Source organism: Aythya ferina (genome assembly GCF_964211825.1).
Source record: "Aythya ferina genome assembly, chromosome: 5".
In the NCBI taxonomy this organism is placed as follows: Eukaryota; Metazoa; Chordata; class Aves; order Anseriformes; family Anatidae; genus Aythya; species Aythya ferina.
This window is the reverse complement of record NC_140301.1, coordinates 61,938,214-61,955,417: the sequence shown is the minus strand read 5'-3', so window position 1 is coordinate 61,955,417 and position 17,204 is coordinate 61,938,214. Positions and strand designations below refer to the sequence as shown.

General features: G+C 47.8%; 1 long non-coding RNA gene across 1 annotated transcript; it reads right to left on the bottom strand.

Moving 5' to 3' along the window:
• Positions 1 to 10,821: 10,821 nt before the first annotated feature.
• LOC311438192 lies at positions 10,822 to 16,987 on the bottom strand. The gene is made up of 2 exons (XR_014693977.1): positions 16,893 to 16,987; positions 10,822 to 12,397 (listed from the first exon to the last, which is right to left on the bottom strand). It is a non-coding gene; the product is annotated as an uncharacterized lncRNA (long non-coding RNA).
• Between the last annotated feature and the right edge of the window lie 217 nt (positions 16,988 to 17,204).

The following is a 17,204-nucleotide window of genomic DNA, read 5'->3' as shown; positions in this document are numbered from 1 at the left end:
TCATTTTCATTATGGGTTGGGAAGAGTCTAGATGGAAAACGTATTTATAGTGGTTATGGGGCATGTGTTAAAGAGCTGAAAACACTCGTGAATGGAGTCTGTGTGGGTCAGACCCTGACCTTGAGTCCTCACTGCAGTGTGGCTTTTACTGTAGGCTCTCTGGGGCAAGTAACCAGGATGGGTATAGACTTACAGCAACTTTGTCTCAATGATGAGGAATTTTACCTCTTATAGCAATTCTGCAGGCTCCAAACAAGGGAATTTTCCATCTTCAGGACAGAGCTACCTCAAGCTAACAGCTAAGTGTAAAGGTGGAGCTGGGACTTGGCAGAGCTGAGCACTGAAATGAGGTGTCAAGTTGTTAAAAATGTTCTGTGGAAATAGCTGGGCACCTCTGCGGAAATGGCCACATCTCTCTGTGCCATGAGGGGAAACTCCAGAAATGCTGCGTACATTAAGTAAGGACCAGGAAAAAAAGTTCGTGTTTCTTTTCTAGGCCAGAGGTTCCCAACTGTTGAGTACTCGATTTAACGAAACCACTTCTGCATTGATGGGAGCTGGGAGGAGATACTGCCCTGAGCCACAGTCTGAAGGTGTCCTCTATAACAATTTCTGCTGTTCAGTTTACCTTCAATCAGCAGATGAGCAGTAGCTCATCTCCGGGTGGAAAGAGGCTTCTCAGTGTTAGACATGCTGGGTAGAAAGACAGTAACTCCGCATCCAAAGCCTTGGATTTTTCAGGATAAAACTGCAGAGTGGAAACCTCCCTGCTCTTCAGACCTTTGATGAACTAATCCAAAATCTGAGAAAAAGACAGTTATTGGTTCTTCACTGCTGGTTAAATCCCAATATTCTGGTTATAGTACCAACGTTAATACTGGGTCTGTTGGTCATAAATCTCCTCAGTGCCTGTAAGTGGTAGGTTTACACCAGCATGCAAAATCAGCTGTCCCTGAACCGAGTAGAGCAGGAGACATCCAGGACTACTTTTTCCCTATGGATAGGAGTATTTTAGAGGATCTCTCTTGAAAAGGAGTATCATGAGGGCTGGTCTTTCAGTAAAGAGTGGAACAGGCTACTGGGACTCCATATCTTTGGTCTAAAGCAAGAAAGGGTGTGCCCAGCTCTTTGCTGCTGTACGTGCTCCTGGTGCCAGCTCCCCTTCAGTCCCAGAGACACCCAAGTTGACAGAGTAAAACTGAGCACAATGCACCAAGGAAAACAGCCATAGTGTTTATTTTTCCTGCAGTTGCCCTTTGTTTCTATCCCTCGTAGAGACAGTCAAAACATTTTAGACCAAGAGGTTTTTCCACTGGAAAATGCTATTCTTTTTGAAATCAAGCAGGAACTCATTCAAATGTCAATGACAGTTTTTGGTCTGGAAAAAGTCAAAACATTACATTTTGATAGCGCAGTTTCAATTTCTGAAATTTTGACTTCCATATCATAATACAATCCTGTTCTATTAGAGTACAGTGTGTAGTACTACATAATCAGTTATACTTAAAAGTTGGATATAATGTAGAAGTCAAAACAAATTTTCTCCTGCAGCATAGTCTAACAAAACATCTCCATACACCCTCTTTCAGAATTTTTATCCTGAAGGCAATAGTGTCTTTTAGCTTTTCATTCTAAGTAGGAATGCTTTGTCATTTTGTAAAACACTGGAAACCCATAGAAATTCCTGCTTTTGAACAATGCTGAATAACTGCTCAGTGCATGGTACTCCAGGATTATCTTCAAAATCTCATTACTGATGAACATAATTAAGTAGTGTCATTACAACACTCACAGCCACTAGTCCATCTTCTTTGGAGATATTTAGTCTATATAAGATATGGTCTCTTCTAATTTTGTTGTCAATGGCATGGCTGTTCTCATCTGAGTAATTCATATATTCTCAGAATTTTCTTTATATGGAATGGGAAAAAAAAAAAAAGATCATTTTTCAGAAGTGATTTTCATGACAGAATACAGTCATCTACTTTAGGTTGAAGAGGATGGTACCTGGCCATCCATTTACAGTAACACTCAGAGTGCTAGTGAAGATTAAAGTTGCTTGTGCTCAGTGCAGTGCACATAACAAGATACCTTTACCAGAGAGGCCTTTTTTCTAAAACAAAGCTACTGAGAAAAAAAAATAAAAATCTGACATCACTGGAATTCTATCATTTTTTCCACAAACTATGTAAACAAAATCATAAGATGAAATTATGTTTGTAATTCATCATTTCATAGACAGCTGCTTGGCCATGCACTTGCTGAAGACAGGATTCCAAGCACGTGCTAATTAAAAAAAAAAATAAAAAATCTTCTATGTATTTTTGAGGAGAAAAACTTTTGTGGAAAAACAGCTAAAAACAATTGACATGGAAGTGGGCCCATCCAGCCCTTGCGAAGTGGAAACATTTGGGATGTTTTGCATAAAACTTCCCACTTCCCACTTCCTTAGCCAAGGGTCATTCCGGGTGCAGAGAGAATGGCCCAGGAAGGGGTGATTTGTGGTTCCCTTGGGGAAGTGAGGAGATTCAGTCCCTTACCCTGCAGGTGGGTGGGATGTGGGAGTGAGACCCTGTGTATGTGGGGGAACACAAACCCATGCCAGGCATCTCTGTTCCCTGCTTGCCAGTAAAGGACAGCTCCAGCCTGCTCGGGGTAGGCTGGGATGCACCACATGCCTCACATTGTGGACAGTGCCAAGGGTTCCCTAAACATCCTTACCTGCTCTGATATTTAAATAAGGCTTTCCCATCAGCTGGCAGACACCATCAGAGGGAAGATGCCTCTACAATAGCAGTGCAAGACCAGGCTAGGAGCCAGAGATGATGCTTCATAACTAGGAGTAACATTTCTTCCTGAGGCTTCACGTAGGCTGTCTGCTGTGGGCAAAGGGCTTGTGGAGCTGCTAAACTCCATACCTTGCAAAGAGACCCTGGAAGAGAGATTATGTTTTCACATTGTTTCCCAAATTACTTTCAATGTCAACTTAAAAGGCTTTTAAGGTTTTTATTTCAAGCGGAAGTATTAACTGGAACTGCCAGGGGCAGTTAGCTTGAGAAAAGCAATACGGTGCATCTTAAACAGGGTAGAAATTTTTATGACCCAAATTCTTTATTTATTATACACAGATGGTGGAAGAAGGCTGCTGTCCCCAGTGCCCAGCAATGAAACAGGCCTGGCCATGCTCTTCATCAGACACATGGTGCCTGCTTGGAGCTTTGTTAACACAAAATGATGCTTTCCTTGTCACCCCTTCTCTGCAGAGCAACCTGAAGCACTCACAAAGCTGAGCCTGATTTATAGGGCTGGTGAAACCCATCACAATGCTGTCATATTTTAGGCTGAAAGTGTATTGGCATGGGGTATGATGCTTCTCCTTGATGTGTGCAGATGTTGGCTCTGGCTGACATGTCCCTGGTGGGTGACCACACTCAATAGTCCCCCTCATATTGCCCCCTCTGGTTCTTGGGGTGCTCAGAGGCACCCACGTGCATGTGTGCTTATGTTGGCTATGTCTGAAAGGCTCAAGTCTGTGTAAGCACTCATGCAACTTTGCTATAGAGAGGTGGGGTCAGTCTCTTCACTCAAGCACCAAGTGATTAGGCAAGAGGAGATGGTTTTAAGTTGTGCCGGGGGAGGTTTAGGTTGGATGTTAGGAAAAATTTCTTCACTGAAAGGGTTGTGAAGTCTTGGAACCGGCTGCCCGGGAAATAGCTGAGTCACCATCCCTGGAGGTGTTCAAAACGCATGTAGATGTAGAGCTTAGGGACATGGTTTAGTGGTGGATTTGGCAGTGCTAGGTTAAAGGTTGGACCAGGTGATCTTAGAGGTCTTTTCCAACCTGAATGAATCTATAATTCTACACAACTATGACTTGTACCCATGTTTAATCATCCTTCCATCATCCATGCTCCTCTGTATCAAAACTACCCTGCTTACTGGCAATCAATGATTTACACAGCAGAAGCCAAATACCAGTGCAGGGTGTGCCAGGGTTGAGAAACCAAGCGTGCACATGTGCATCAATAGCAGAATTCATCCCCCACAGCAAGCCTCAGGAGATACAGCCTTCTGCATCAATCACATAAGTGGCCCAAACGATAACCTCACCTTGTTCCTCAATCCATCTCTGACACACTGTGAAGCCTTTGGCAGGTCTCTCCTCCATAGTTCTGAGTTACCTCCACAGCTGTGAGCTCCTGCAGGGTCCATCTCTCACTGCATACAGCTCACCAGGATATCAGCTGGAGCCCTTGGCCCTGGTAGAGGAGGGTGTAATCTTAGAAGGAGGTGAAAAATATAAGAAACAATTTAACTCCTTTACTGTATTGCCCCAGGAAAGAATCTTTGCCCTTGATAAGGAGCCAAAATGGAGAAGATGACAATCAAACCCTGCTCCTGGGAGAGCAAAAGAGGGCATTGCACAGGAAGAGATTGGGAGAGATCAAACGTGGTTCTAGAGACTTGGCCTATGAAGTGGAAAAACATATGTCACATGAGGATGGCACTTGGAAGTAGTCCATGCCCCATCCTATAGCAGAAGAGAGAATCCCAGCTGCAATGCCTATTTGAGTTGAGAGGCAATTTCTGCTTGAGCACAGATCTACCGATGTTTTTACCACAGAGGCAGTGAGCAAGGCTTCCCTGAGATGCATCTTGGTGTTAGGCTGGTCAGCTCCGGCTTAGACCAGTCACCAAAGCTTTAGAGAAAGGCAAAAAAATAAACATAGGGGCAGGATTGCACAAGGAGAGGGAGAGGAGCTGTGGTGAGGAAATACTGCCCATTCCCCGCAAGAGCCAGGAAGTTCCAAAGGCTGTAATTAATTTAATGTCCTGTAAATGCTGCATGACAAACATGGGGATCAGCTGTCCTTCTAAACGCGCTTGGAAATTCCGGCAAGTCCAACACCCAACACATCATCCCACAAGCTTTCCTTTCTACTTCCAGGGTTGTGCCTACTGGTGTGACACAAGGAGCTCCGGGCTCTTCATACCCTGAGGCTGGTGAGGGGTCCAGAGTCCCACAACCCTAAGGGCCAAATTCCTTCTGATTCCCATCCCAAATTTGTTCATGGCTTCATGGTGGTTGTCCATATTCAATCCACAATGAAACAGTGCCTCCACATCTCCCTTCTTCTTCTATATTTCTAAAAGAATGGTTCTAGCTCACACTTCACCTTGCTTTTATGTGGCCAAGTGTCACGCCACAAAATTACTTTGGCTTTCTCTTTGGTAGTGCTCAGAATTGGCAATATTACCCAACACTGTGTTGCCTGCATTTTTCACTAGAACCCCATATTTCTTGGGAGTCATGTCCCACAACCAGTCCCCCAGAAATACAAGAATTTTTACTTTAACCTGTAACTCCAGTAATGGCACAAGCTGTTGCAAGTGTAACCCCTGCAGCCACATCCCTGCTCCTTTTTTATTCAAATTCAGTATTAAACTGCTTAGGGTCAGGTTTGGACCATTAGTTCCCCTTGTATAAGACAGTTATCTTATTAAATATCTGATTATATACTACATTAGAGCAACACAATCCATCTTTAGCATAACCACACGGGATTTTCCCCATCTCCCACACTGCTGCTCGCCCTTGCCTCAAGCTCTTCTCTCAGACCCTCCATAAAAATGAGGTCAGGCAATGGGCATGTGGCAGCTACAAGCATCCTGCCCTCACTTGTGTGAAGTTAAGCACTACTTTTTATCTTCTCCAGTCCCAGGACATTGGCCTCCAGTTGACAGATTCATTATCCTTCCTTGCTACTGGAGGTGCAGTTTCATGTGCTGGTTCTTTTAATACCTCCAGTGTTACCCATTCACTTGAACACCAGTTATTACTGAGTTCAGCACGGGGGTAAGCAGGCAAAATTCTCCAGCTTGCATTATACAGGTCACAGTAGATGATCTAATGATCCCTTTGGCCTCAAGGACTGCAAATGTTAAAAGCATTATATGGCACATCCTTTAAAAAGCTCGATGTTTTTGGCAGTGTCCCCCTTCTCGCTGTGATCTTATCAGCCCTCACAAGCTGAACGTTGTTGAAATTTATTGGTTACTTAACATGAATGGGGGACATCAAGAAAGGCTCTGGGGAGTGTTGTGGATGATTCATACGTGGGAAACCGTCCTCCCCAAGCAGTACTGAACCATGCCTGTGCAGGATGTGAGAGAGGAGAAGCACCATGCAAAGACACCAGGAGCCAAGCTCAAAATAAATGGAGGGAGAGATTTCCCCTGTGGAGGGAAATGCACCAGTGCAAATCTTTGCCGAGGGTTATCATGGGTGTGAAAAGTTTACCTGGAGTCCTGGGAAGATTCAAGCAATCCAACCGGATCATTAAATAGCTGGGTCACATTTGGCTAGGGAAATCCTCCAAGCTGGAGGCAGTGGGGAAGGCACCATATGCACTTACCTGGTCGTGTCTTTTTCCTGTTGGAAACAGATCCTGGACTGGACAGATCTGGTTCAGGTGTCTGTAGGCTGCTGTTTCAGATGCTGCCTCGTAGACGAGATGGAAACCCAAGGCCTCCTCAACCACATTCCAGCTGAAGGTCCTACACCCTTGTCCACAAGATGAGGGACTGTTCATCTACCAACCCCCAAATCTGCAGGATTTCTTCCGAAACCGATGGACTTCATGTGACACACCATGTTGGGCAGAGAAGTTGCCCTTTGTATAACTTCATTGTTAACACCAGCACAGGGGGGCAGAACACAGAAGGCACTTTCCATGGAGAAAGTCAATGAACGATTTTCATAGGTATATTTTTATTTAGCCAAAGTTAAATTGAGAGAGGAGAGCAGAAAACAGTACAGTTTTCATCAAAAGAGGTCTTTTTCAGTATTTGATATTCAAGTGAGTACATTTCAATTTAAACAAATTTTGAGAATAGCTTTTCATTTAGGGAAACAAAAAAAAAAAAAAGCAAAAAAAATAATAAAAATAGATTAACTGTATTGGGTTTTGGTTTGGTTTGGTTGGGGTTTTTTGTTGTAGTTGGCTTTTTTTGTTTTGGTATGTGTTTTTGTTTTTGTTTTTGTTTTAAACTAGCTCTACTGATCTAATTCCAGGGTGGATAATTATATTCTGACTGATTATTGTAGGACTGGAGTTCCAGTTGTGTAGAACATTCTTTTTATTGGAAAGCATTATGTGATGCTGGTTTCCATTAAGGAGTCAACTCCGAGAAGACTGCACTGCAGTCTCCACTTTTCTTGCATTGCTGTGCAAATGAAACATTTTCAAAAATCCACTCTTTGATTAACATACAGGAAAATGGTTTGATTTTTTTTTTTTTTTTTTTTTAATTGGTGAAATATTCTAGGAAAGAAAAAGTTTTCTACGTTTGCCACTTGGCAATTTTACTTTGTATAGAGATTTCCCTTAGGACTAAATTTTGAAATCTTTATCACTCCTTTTCACAGGTTTACTTACACCAAAACTGATTTATTTCTTCACTCTTTACTTATACTAATTTCCATCAATGGAAAAACAAATTGAAGACTTCAAGATTTGGCTCTATAATTTTAAGAATACTGTAAATCAATAGCTATGTAAACATACAAGTGCAGGCTCTTTGTTAAGGGTATGCTCATGAAATGTGTTTTTTTTTTTTAAACCACTCTGGCCAAAAAGGATGAGTATATTAAGAAAAAGGTCACAGATTCTATTTGTTTGTAATTTTTGATAGTGGAAAAGCAAAAAGAGAGGAAACCACTAAAACTTTGATTTTTTTTTGTCATAAAAACAAAATGTATGTTTAAAAGTTTGCTTTCCTTGTTCAAGAGCAAGCCGTTTCAAGCAGTTTATTTGTGTATTGCAAAGAGCTCCACTTATTAAAATATCTTTCTCATTAGAGAAATGAAACCCAATTATTTCTAGTCATAAGCAGAGTACAGTCCTCTATCCTGTGCATTATAGATAAAACCTTAACAAGCAAAAAACAGCTGGGGAGGACCCTATCAGGCACTGCAGTGAGTGCTATTTGCAAAGCTACCTGATAATTTTTATCAATGCTTTTGGAACTTTAAATGTAATGTGACCAATGTAACTCAACTTTCCCCTTCCTAAATCTCTGTGGCACTTTATTGGCTGTGATCAGCACCTTGGGGGAAGCTCGGTGACGTGATCCCTTCTCTTGAGAAATGACAACGCTAGAAATGAAAGGAACAACAGTAAAAATCTTCATGGCAGGTCTTCTGGAGCTGTTAGAAGATCAGAGAGCTTAAAACCACTGCAGATACCACCTCCACACCCAGGCTTTCATTGCTTTCCTTTGAGCACGTGTTGCTCTGTCAACAAAAAGCAGCACAGTGCAGTTGCAGGGCATTCCTTAGGTCCCAGTGAGCGAATGCACCATTGCATGTCATTATTGGGGTTATTGGGCAGTCAGGTATTAAATGATGTCTCCAGCACTTATAAGGTACAAATCAAAACAGTTCCCCTCCTTCTCTTTGCCCTGCCTAGCTATGGTTGAGCTTCCCCCAGACTTAGGACCCCACAGTGCCCTTTGGGACAAACATCAAGAACCTGGTTTGCTGTGCAAGAACTGCCTCCTCAGACAGCAGGAGAGGAGATATGGTTTATTTAATGCTCACACCCACACCAGTGCTTGCTGAGAGGGTGTTTGCACTGGGACTCCCTGAAGGACTCTGGAGGGCCCCCATGGCAGAGGCGCAGTGACCAGATGGGTGCTGCAGTTTCCTCTGCGCTCTCTAAATCCCATGGGTCTACTTCAAAGGAAAAGTTCATTTTCCTGTGCAAGCACCCACTCTTCCATATACCAACACTACTGCCAGGTAAAGAAGTCAATCAGCACCAAAAAAAAAAAAAAAAAAAAAAAAAAAGAGAGAGAGAAGACAACGTTCTTCATTATCTTCCAGCAAACACCACATGATGGAGGCTGCTTGCTCACTCTCACAGTACCCTTGGAGGCCTTTTAGATGGAGCCAAAAGCCTGAGAAGGTCTCAGCAGCATTCCCAGGATAGCAGCAAGCTTTCTTGGGAAGCTCCACGTGCCATGCCCTCCCTCCTCCTGCCCCGTGATCCTTGCTTTCACCCGCTCCAGATGAGCCGCGAGCTGCTCCCCTCCCTCCATGCCCAGCCAAGAAGATGTCATGGGTTTAACAGCATTCGTGCCAGCGGTGGGAACTCTCAGAGCAGCTTCCCGGCTGTGCTCTCCCAGCTCCAGCACACATCTGCGATCGCCGGAGCATCCCGCGGCCCCCATCCGAATCAGGGCCCCTTGGCACCAGGCACGGCGCGGAGGCATGCGAAGACATGGTTTCCTGCCTCGGAGAAATTCCCTCCCCAGAAACGAGAGCCTGCAGAGTAAAACACAGCTGCAAATGGCACTCGGAGCCTCAGGAGGCCAGGCTTTAAGAATAAGCAGGCACCTTGGGCTGGGAAGGTCCGAGTACATTTTTGCAGCTATGTAAACAACAGTAAACTGCTCCTTTTGGCCGGGCTGGAGACTGATGGCATAACAGGAAATTCTGGTGGATGATTTTCTTTTTTGGAAACCACATGAAAGTTAACCAAACTTTCCCAAAACAGATGAAAGATTGTGACCAGGAGCAATCGGAGGATGAAGCAGAAGTTTTAAAGGTGGTTGTAATCCAGTCTAACCCCGGGCATGGCCGTGCCAGCAGCTTCCTGAAGGGGAAGACAAGCTACTGCTCTGGGAGAAGACCTCTCCACCAGTTTCTGTTCCTGGTGGGGTGACACCATCCCAAGTGGGTTATTGGCAAGGAAAGGTGGATGCCTGGAGGGTTACCAGGCTGACGATGGCAGAGCAGGCCCAACCTGCCCTGCCCTGGCTCTCTCCAGCCCCTGTGGGATATCTTTGTAGGACCTGAGGGCCTGGGGGTTTGGAGAACATGTGTGGGTCTTCTTTTATAAGCCAGAGGCTTTTTAAGTGACTCAAACCCAGCCCCCAAAGCAGCTGTCAAGGTGAATCAGTGGCTAGCTCCATTAACCTTCACCCTGAGCAAAAGCCATCGGTACCAGCCCAGCCCCAAGCGTGCTGCCCCATTCACTGGTGGCTCCCAGAGAGTCAGCGAGAGGAAAAGTAAATAAATAATTAAAACAAAAATAATAAAAAAAAATAACTTCTTCCTGCAAAGCCAGTAGTGCCTGGCCAAGAGGCTTCCACACACAAGTGGCTTCTGAAACATGAACCAGCCACAGCGGCCTCAGCTCTTCCCACAGTGCGAGTGCGTGGGCTCGGCTGAACACCGGCCAGCAGGCAGGGGAGCCCAGCTTTAGGAGGCACGCCACCTCTTCCAGGCCACTTCCCAGAGCCCCATCACTTCTTATGGGGTCAGGATGGGCAGGGAAAGGGAAGGGCTGCCTCTGGGAAGGGAGCAGCCATCGCAGCTGTGAGCGAGGACATCCTCTCCAGCTGCAGAGAGGCCCGTGGACCCAGGAAGTTTCCATGGGTCAGGACTTCTCAGGCTGCTCTGCAGTGTTTGTTTGGGTTGGCTTGCAAGCTTCCCGGTGCATGTGTTTACTGGGGCGGACACATCACTGCAGGGCTGGAGATGTGCCTTGGATGTCTCTATCCCAGAGGTAGCTCACCACTAGGAAGTAGGGGTCCCCATGATGCATTCGCATTTCATCAACGTTGATTGCAGTCTTAAACGAATCCAGCCACAACCCTGGAAACTTTCTCTTGAGGAGCAGATACCGTCTCCAAAGTGCAGCATTCAGCAAGCTAAAGTGAATGGTCTAGGCTGGGTTGTAAGACATGAGCTAACTGCCAGCTTCTATTTCCATCTGTGAATGCAATGGAGCCAAAATCAATAAATCATCATCATTGCCACCAAGAATTTGGTTTTATTGGATGATAATATATTTCCTACTGGTGAGACCATGCACCAGCATCTGGAAGAGGAACAAATGACTATTTACATTGCAGAGCAGGGAAGACAGAGGAAAGAAATAAGTAAACATATCACATATGTTATATGGAGATTACTGCGGGGTTAGTCTCCGTTATGACATCTATCTCGGAGGGGAGGGGAAGGTGACTCATAAATGTCCCAGTACTAAGTGAATTATTCCATCACTTCACTCCCCTGTATCTCTCGTGTACATGGATCCTTCTCCCCTCCTATGCAAGCACAACACATGAGCCAAACGTGCATTTGCCAGGTCTCCAGATGGCAGCAGGGGCTTTGCTGAAGCACAAGGCTATTGCACAGCACCTGGGACCCCCATGACAGGGGCATTATGATGCTAAGAGCATTATAAGGTCCCCTTGAGGAGCAAGGTGGTGTTAGGTGGGGAGGATCCCCTTGCCTTCAGGACTCCCTCATTCTTACCCTACAGAAATGAGGTGACCCTGAGGTGTCACTGCAAAGCTCCAAGGGGGCTGTGAAGAGGCACCGTGGCAATGGCTTCAGAGCCACTGAGTCTGCAGGGAGCATCTCCACTCAGCCCTGTGCTCACCGGGTGCTCCAGGTCTCCAGACCATCCCTTCTCCTCTGCCAGCCTGAGGTTCCTCCTGCTCTTCTGCTGTCTGCAGTGTCTGTGCTGCCTTCTGCCCCCGGCAGGACAGGCTGGGGGGCACTCAGCAATCAACTATACAGAAACTGAGCAGTTTCCTGCTGAAATTGAAGGCTGCCTGTACTGAAGACTTCCCTGAGACAGGGAATTTTTACTTGATGAAAACTGTCATTACAAACAGCTCGTTTCAAAAGAGCTCCTCTTTTTCTATTTATTTTTTTTTTCCAGAAAACGGAACATAAATACAATGTACAGCCAATGCACTTTCAAGGATCAGAATGAACTCTCCACCCCATTTTAATGCGGTGCTGTCCTCCTCTTCCCAGGGGACAGCCCTGTGCTCCCCATGCAGAGCCCTGAGCTCCCCGAGCCTGAGTGTGCCCTGAGGGGGACCAGGAGCAGCACCGAGGGCAGCACTCGCGGCTCAGCCCTCGCTGCATCAGTGCCATTTCGGTCCCTGCCTCCCCTGCTTCTGACCATTTGGTCTTGGCCTCCTCGACGGGCTTTCATCACCCAATTAGAAACAGAGCAACCTCCCGCTACTTAGTTATATTTGGCAAGGCGAGCGCACACGCAGAAATAATCTATAGCGCTCTCCCCGGATCAGCACGTGCTTCAGAGGAGAGGTTTGGCAGCCCGGCCCTCCAGCCATGTTCCCCTTCTGCCTCTAACCGCCTCCACCGGTCACTGCTGATCCCATCGGGCTGTTAAATGTTGCAGCAACGCCCGTGCTTGTTCTTCTGGTCGGGGCTGAACTCGGTTCATCCTGCGGGAGAGCCGCTGTCACCGCATCCCATTGTGCTGCCTGGCTTGGGGCTCCCTGCCCAGACCTCACTGGGTGAAACAGGGGCTGGAAAATGATGCAGCTCCTACCATGCAGGGCTCTGGGATGGGGAAAAAATGAGTGAAGTTGATTTTTGAAAGTCTCTGCTGCCATACATAAAAGACATCCTGAAGGTTGCTGTGCTGGCATTTGGACATCTCAGGTTTCTGCAGAGCTGTTCCAGCTCCAGCTGATGCTGGAGACCATATCTGATTTTCTTCTGGGCTGATGTGGCTTCCAAGACTTGCTTACACCCTAATGGGGACCTGTCTGATGCAGGAATCCCGCAGCCTTTTCACTGTTAAAACCAGGACATGATGGCATCTGCTCCCTTTCTCCAGCAAGGAGATGCACTTGGAGGGCCAAGAAGAGATATCTGAGGGCACAGTCCTGCCCCATGCCTGTCCCGTGGGAAAATCAGCATGGAGATAAGCCAGCTGGGCTCTGCTCCAGCTCCCTCCAGTACATGGGAATAGTGCTGGGCCATGTCCATCCCCAAAGGTGCAGTTTATGAGGGCTGCCACCCACCTGGGTCCCAGAGAGCTGCCAGTCTGCTCCATCTCCTGTGTCCCCAGGATGGAGGGGACACGGCCATGCAGTGACAAGGAGACCAGTGCCACTGCAGGGCCCCTCTCCAGGTCCCACGCTCCTGTGTCACCCCATCACCACACTGCCACATCCTGTCACACCACCCAGCGCTCAGAGGCCCAGATGTTGCATCTAAAAAACACTTTTGTGGCCTGGTGTTGGGGAATTAAACTCACTCCCTGGTTCAGAGCAGGGACACGAGCTCTGCGTGTTTATAAGGTGACAAGCAAAGCGTCCTCACCACCGAGGGGACGCTGTGGGCTCAGCAGGAACAGGCTGCCAGGGAGTCACACGAGGGCGAAACTGGGCATCTGGTTTAGTTTAGTTTGTATGGTTACACCACAATGCCACTACCCTTTCACTGGAGAGGGACAAGGAGAGCCCTGTTGTCTGCCCAGAACCAGGCTGGACTTCCCCCCTGGTGTAACACCACCCTGATGGTTTAAATCCAAAATATGGTGCAAAGCAGTGGGGGCAGGCACAAGCTCCATGGCCACATCAGGCACCCGGCTGAGCGTGCTGGTTTGTGTTGCTCTGATCACTGGGGAAAAGGAAAATCCTGCGGCAGCAGCAATTATAGAAGCTTCCAGAGAAGGGAGAACACAAGGCTCCAGGGACCGTTTTAGCCTGAAGGACTGCAAGAAGGCAAGCTGTAAAAAAGCAGACCTGGGAATGACTCTTATTAGGTTGAAGCAGGTCCTGTGGAGCAGACCAGCTGCAACACCTGATGGCAGACTTGTATCCAGCACCACACGTGCCTTGGGAGTAACCAAGAGCCCCTCTTGGAGGGATTTTTGGAACTCAGGTGCAACACTCTGCCTAAGTCTGGTATTAGGCACCTTTCCAGAACGCATTCCCAAAGCAAATGGGATTTATGAAGTTGTGTGCAGGTGTATACACATGATATCTATCTACTGCAGGTAGTTTTTAACCTCTTGATGACTTCAGTCCAATTTGGCAGATGGGCAACACCCTCAAAGAGAACGCAGTATCTGTAAGTTTTGTGGAAATGGCTGGAGGACAGAAACCTTATTTCTGGCCTTGGTGAGGAAAAGGCTCAGCCCTTAGGAGACACCAGAGAGTCCACACTGCCACTGCCTAGGGCTCTGTTGGGCTCTGCCAACTCCCCTCCCCTTCAGACCAACCTGATAGTGACAGAAACCAGGGAGCAGACACATGGAGGGAACGGCAGCATTGCATGTTAATGAAGTTTGGTAATAATAATTGTTTTATTTATAAGTGCCCCCACCCCTGTTGAATCGCTCAGGGCGCTGCACAACAACCACAAAAACAATTGCTCATTAATTAAAACCACACCGACCTCCCCACGATTGCAAACAGATGGATAAACACATCATATGATATAATATCTCAGGAACTGAGCATGGGAAGGGGCCACCTGTGCCAGCCAGCCCGGGCAGGCAGGGCTTTATCCCTCGCCTCCCCACACCCTGGCTTCACAGCTCCCTCCAGCGCACCAGCAAGCACCAGGAGCTCCATGCCACTGGCTGTAGCTTGTCCCCAGAGAAAACTAGGAGGGCATTACTCATGCTCTAAAGCCCTTTAACAGCCTGGAAATGCCCAGATGATGTTGGAAGTGGAGTACTCCTTCCCCCATGTATGCTTATTATAGAGCAAGGACAGTTAGAGAGAAAATAAGTGGACTTAATCTTTTCCCAGCCCTTCAGCGCCGCACGTGTTTTTCATCTGAGCATCTCCAGCCCATTGAGAGCATGGCTATTTACCTTCAGATCACCTCCAATAAACAAGGGAAGCACCATTCATCCATCCACCCCAATAAATCAGGGAGCTGGGTTCAGCTATCTGGGCTCAGTTGTTCATGGTTTAATCAATGAGGCAAAAACGGTGTAAGAAAAGTGACTTTTAATAAATCCATCATCCCTGATGCCCATGGGCTTAACTTTTCCTCCTGAAGCCCGGCACCCGGGCTGCACCAGGGAGGAGCCGAGCTTTCCCCCTGCCTTTCTCCACCGCACCTTTTACGCACTGCAGACCTTATTTGCGAAAACGTTCCCGCAGCCGTGCCCCGGGGACCTGCGAGCGGCTGCCAATGTTTTCGGAAAGGTGAGGACGGGCTGAGCCGGCGCTCCTGACTCACGGAGGCAGCTGGCGGCTCTCCCCGGCCAGCTGGAGGGTGGGAACGGCTCGCCGAAGGACGGGGACGCAGGGTGTGGGCTGAGCAGCGCCCGGGGAGCTGCTGCATCTGGGGAGGAGGCTGCGGGGGCCGCCGGCTCATCCTCACAGCCCCAGGCACGGAGAGGTGGCCCAACCATGCATCCCGGGGATGGTTCTGAGTAGGTTTAGACCTTTGCCTTTCTACAGTCTGCTTGCTCCTTTCCCACTCTTTTAAGGTTCAGCTTAATGTGTGTTATTTGGGAAATGAACTTAGCAAGGGGCTGGGAGAGAGGTTGTGTGTGCCACCTTGGGCAGCTGCATGTCAAAAACTTCAGTTAAAAATCTGAAAGAGCCATGGGGCTCTTCTGTTCATGTCTGCTGTTCATTTGCCTGACTAACATCCTCCCAGGATGGTTTGGCAATGGAAAGGACAGGTGTGTTGCCCTTTGCCATTACACGGGGCCACCTTGTCCCCATCACTTGTCACTCCAACCCTGCACATCCCAATTACCCCCAGGAGGAGCTCACAATGTTGGGGACAGTATTCAGGATGCTCCATGCTGAGCAGCACCTCTCACCTGGCAGCGGTGACACCTGGGACATTCTTCATCTAGAAAAGCTCCTGTTAATGGGATTGACCTTAGTTTCATCTAGGTCCATGTAGGATCAAACAACATGGTTTGCCCAGGATGAAGGATTTCTCTTCTGTCAAGCATAGGTGTCACTACTCATGAAGTCTGCCCCATTATGTCACTTTGTCACCAAAACCAAGCGGTCCCCCTTGGACTGAGACAGAGCATTGCATCCTAAGCTGTAGCGAGGTGGGGGTTGGCCTGTTCTCCCACGTGCCTGGTGACAGGACGAGGGGGAATGGGCTTAAGTTGAGCCAGGGGAGTTTTAGGTTGGATGTTAGGAAGAACTTCTTTACAGAAAGGGTTGTGAGGCATTGGAACAGGCTGCCCAGGGAAGTGGTGGAGTCACCATCCCTGGAAGTCTTCAAAAGACGCTTAGATGTAGAGCTTAGGGATATGGTTTAGTGGAGGGCTGTTAGCGTTAGGTTGGAGGTTGGACTCGATGACCTTGAGGTCTCTTCCAACCTAGAAAATTCTGTGATTCTGTGATTCTGTGATTCTAAGACAATCCCAAGACTCTTCCACCACATCCAGGTGTATTTTCGTGACCAGGAAGATGATGCCCCATGCTCTGCAGGGCAGCACAGCTCTGGGCATCCAGCCTGCTCCCCAGCACCCTGCCCTCCTCTCCACAGGCTGGGAGAAGGATCCGATATCCCCAGCCCCAGCTAGAGCCCTGGGGACCTGGGCAGTGGGAGGGCTGAGACAAGTTACACAAGCCGCCGCGCAGCCCAACAGGGAGGCCGCTGGAGCTGCCAGGGATATGTGCCGAAATAGCAGAGGTCAAAGTCTGGCCCCGGGTTATTAATTCTTGTTCCTCCGATGACATACGCAGCGCTGTGTGGCCACAGCACAGCTGGGGAGCTGCTGTCTTATCAGCTCTCGCTCCTGGAAGGCTTCTCCAGCTCTTCTCCTCAAAGGCTGACTTTCTGACCCAACGCAAAGCTCCATGCAACCGCTGAGGAGCCCGTGGCCTATCTCAGGGCTGGATTTGTCGCCTCAGGAAATTACTGTGGGCCCTGACTGATCTCCAGTGGACCCATCCAAAAAAGAATAATACAGCTTTTCTGCAGACAACTCTATCTTTGCTACATACCAATCCCATGACAAACCAGTTGGCACGCGAATGCAAGCACGAAAGCAATTTGGCTTCCCTCCTTCTTATGTTGACAGCTTTAAAGCCGCTCTCTTTAAACTCACCTCCCGTAGGTGGTTCGGCAGCAGAGCCAAAGGCTGTGATTACACTTCCAGAATGTTTGTTAGCTGCAGGTCCCCAGGCACCGAGTTCTGGAAAATATTTTTCAAGCAATGTCCTCAGGGTCAGAGGCAGGTTCTCTGGCTTGTTCCTGGCTGACTTCACACTGGGGTATGCGCGCTGCGGCCAATGTGTTTTTTAGGACTCACAGGCAGACAGGCAGATCTGATAGTCTCTCTGGGTTGCCGTTCGCTTAGATCTCGCCCTGCACTCAGCAGCGTTTGCCCCTTCAGGCTATGGTGTGGTGGGATCTGCTG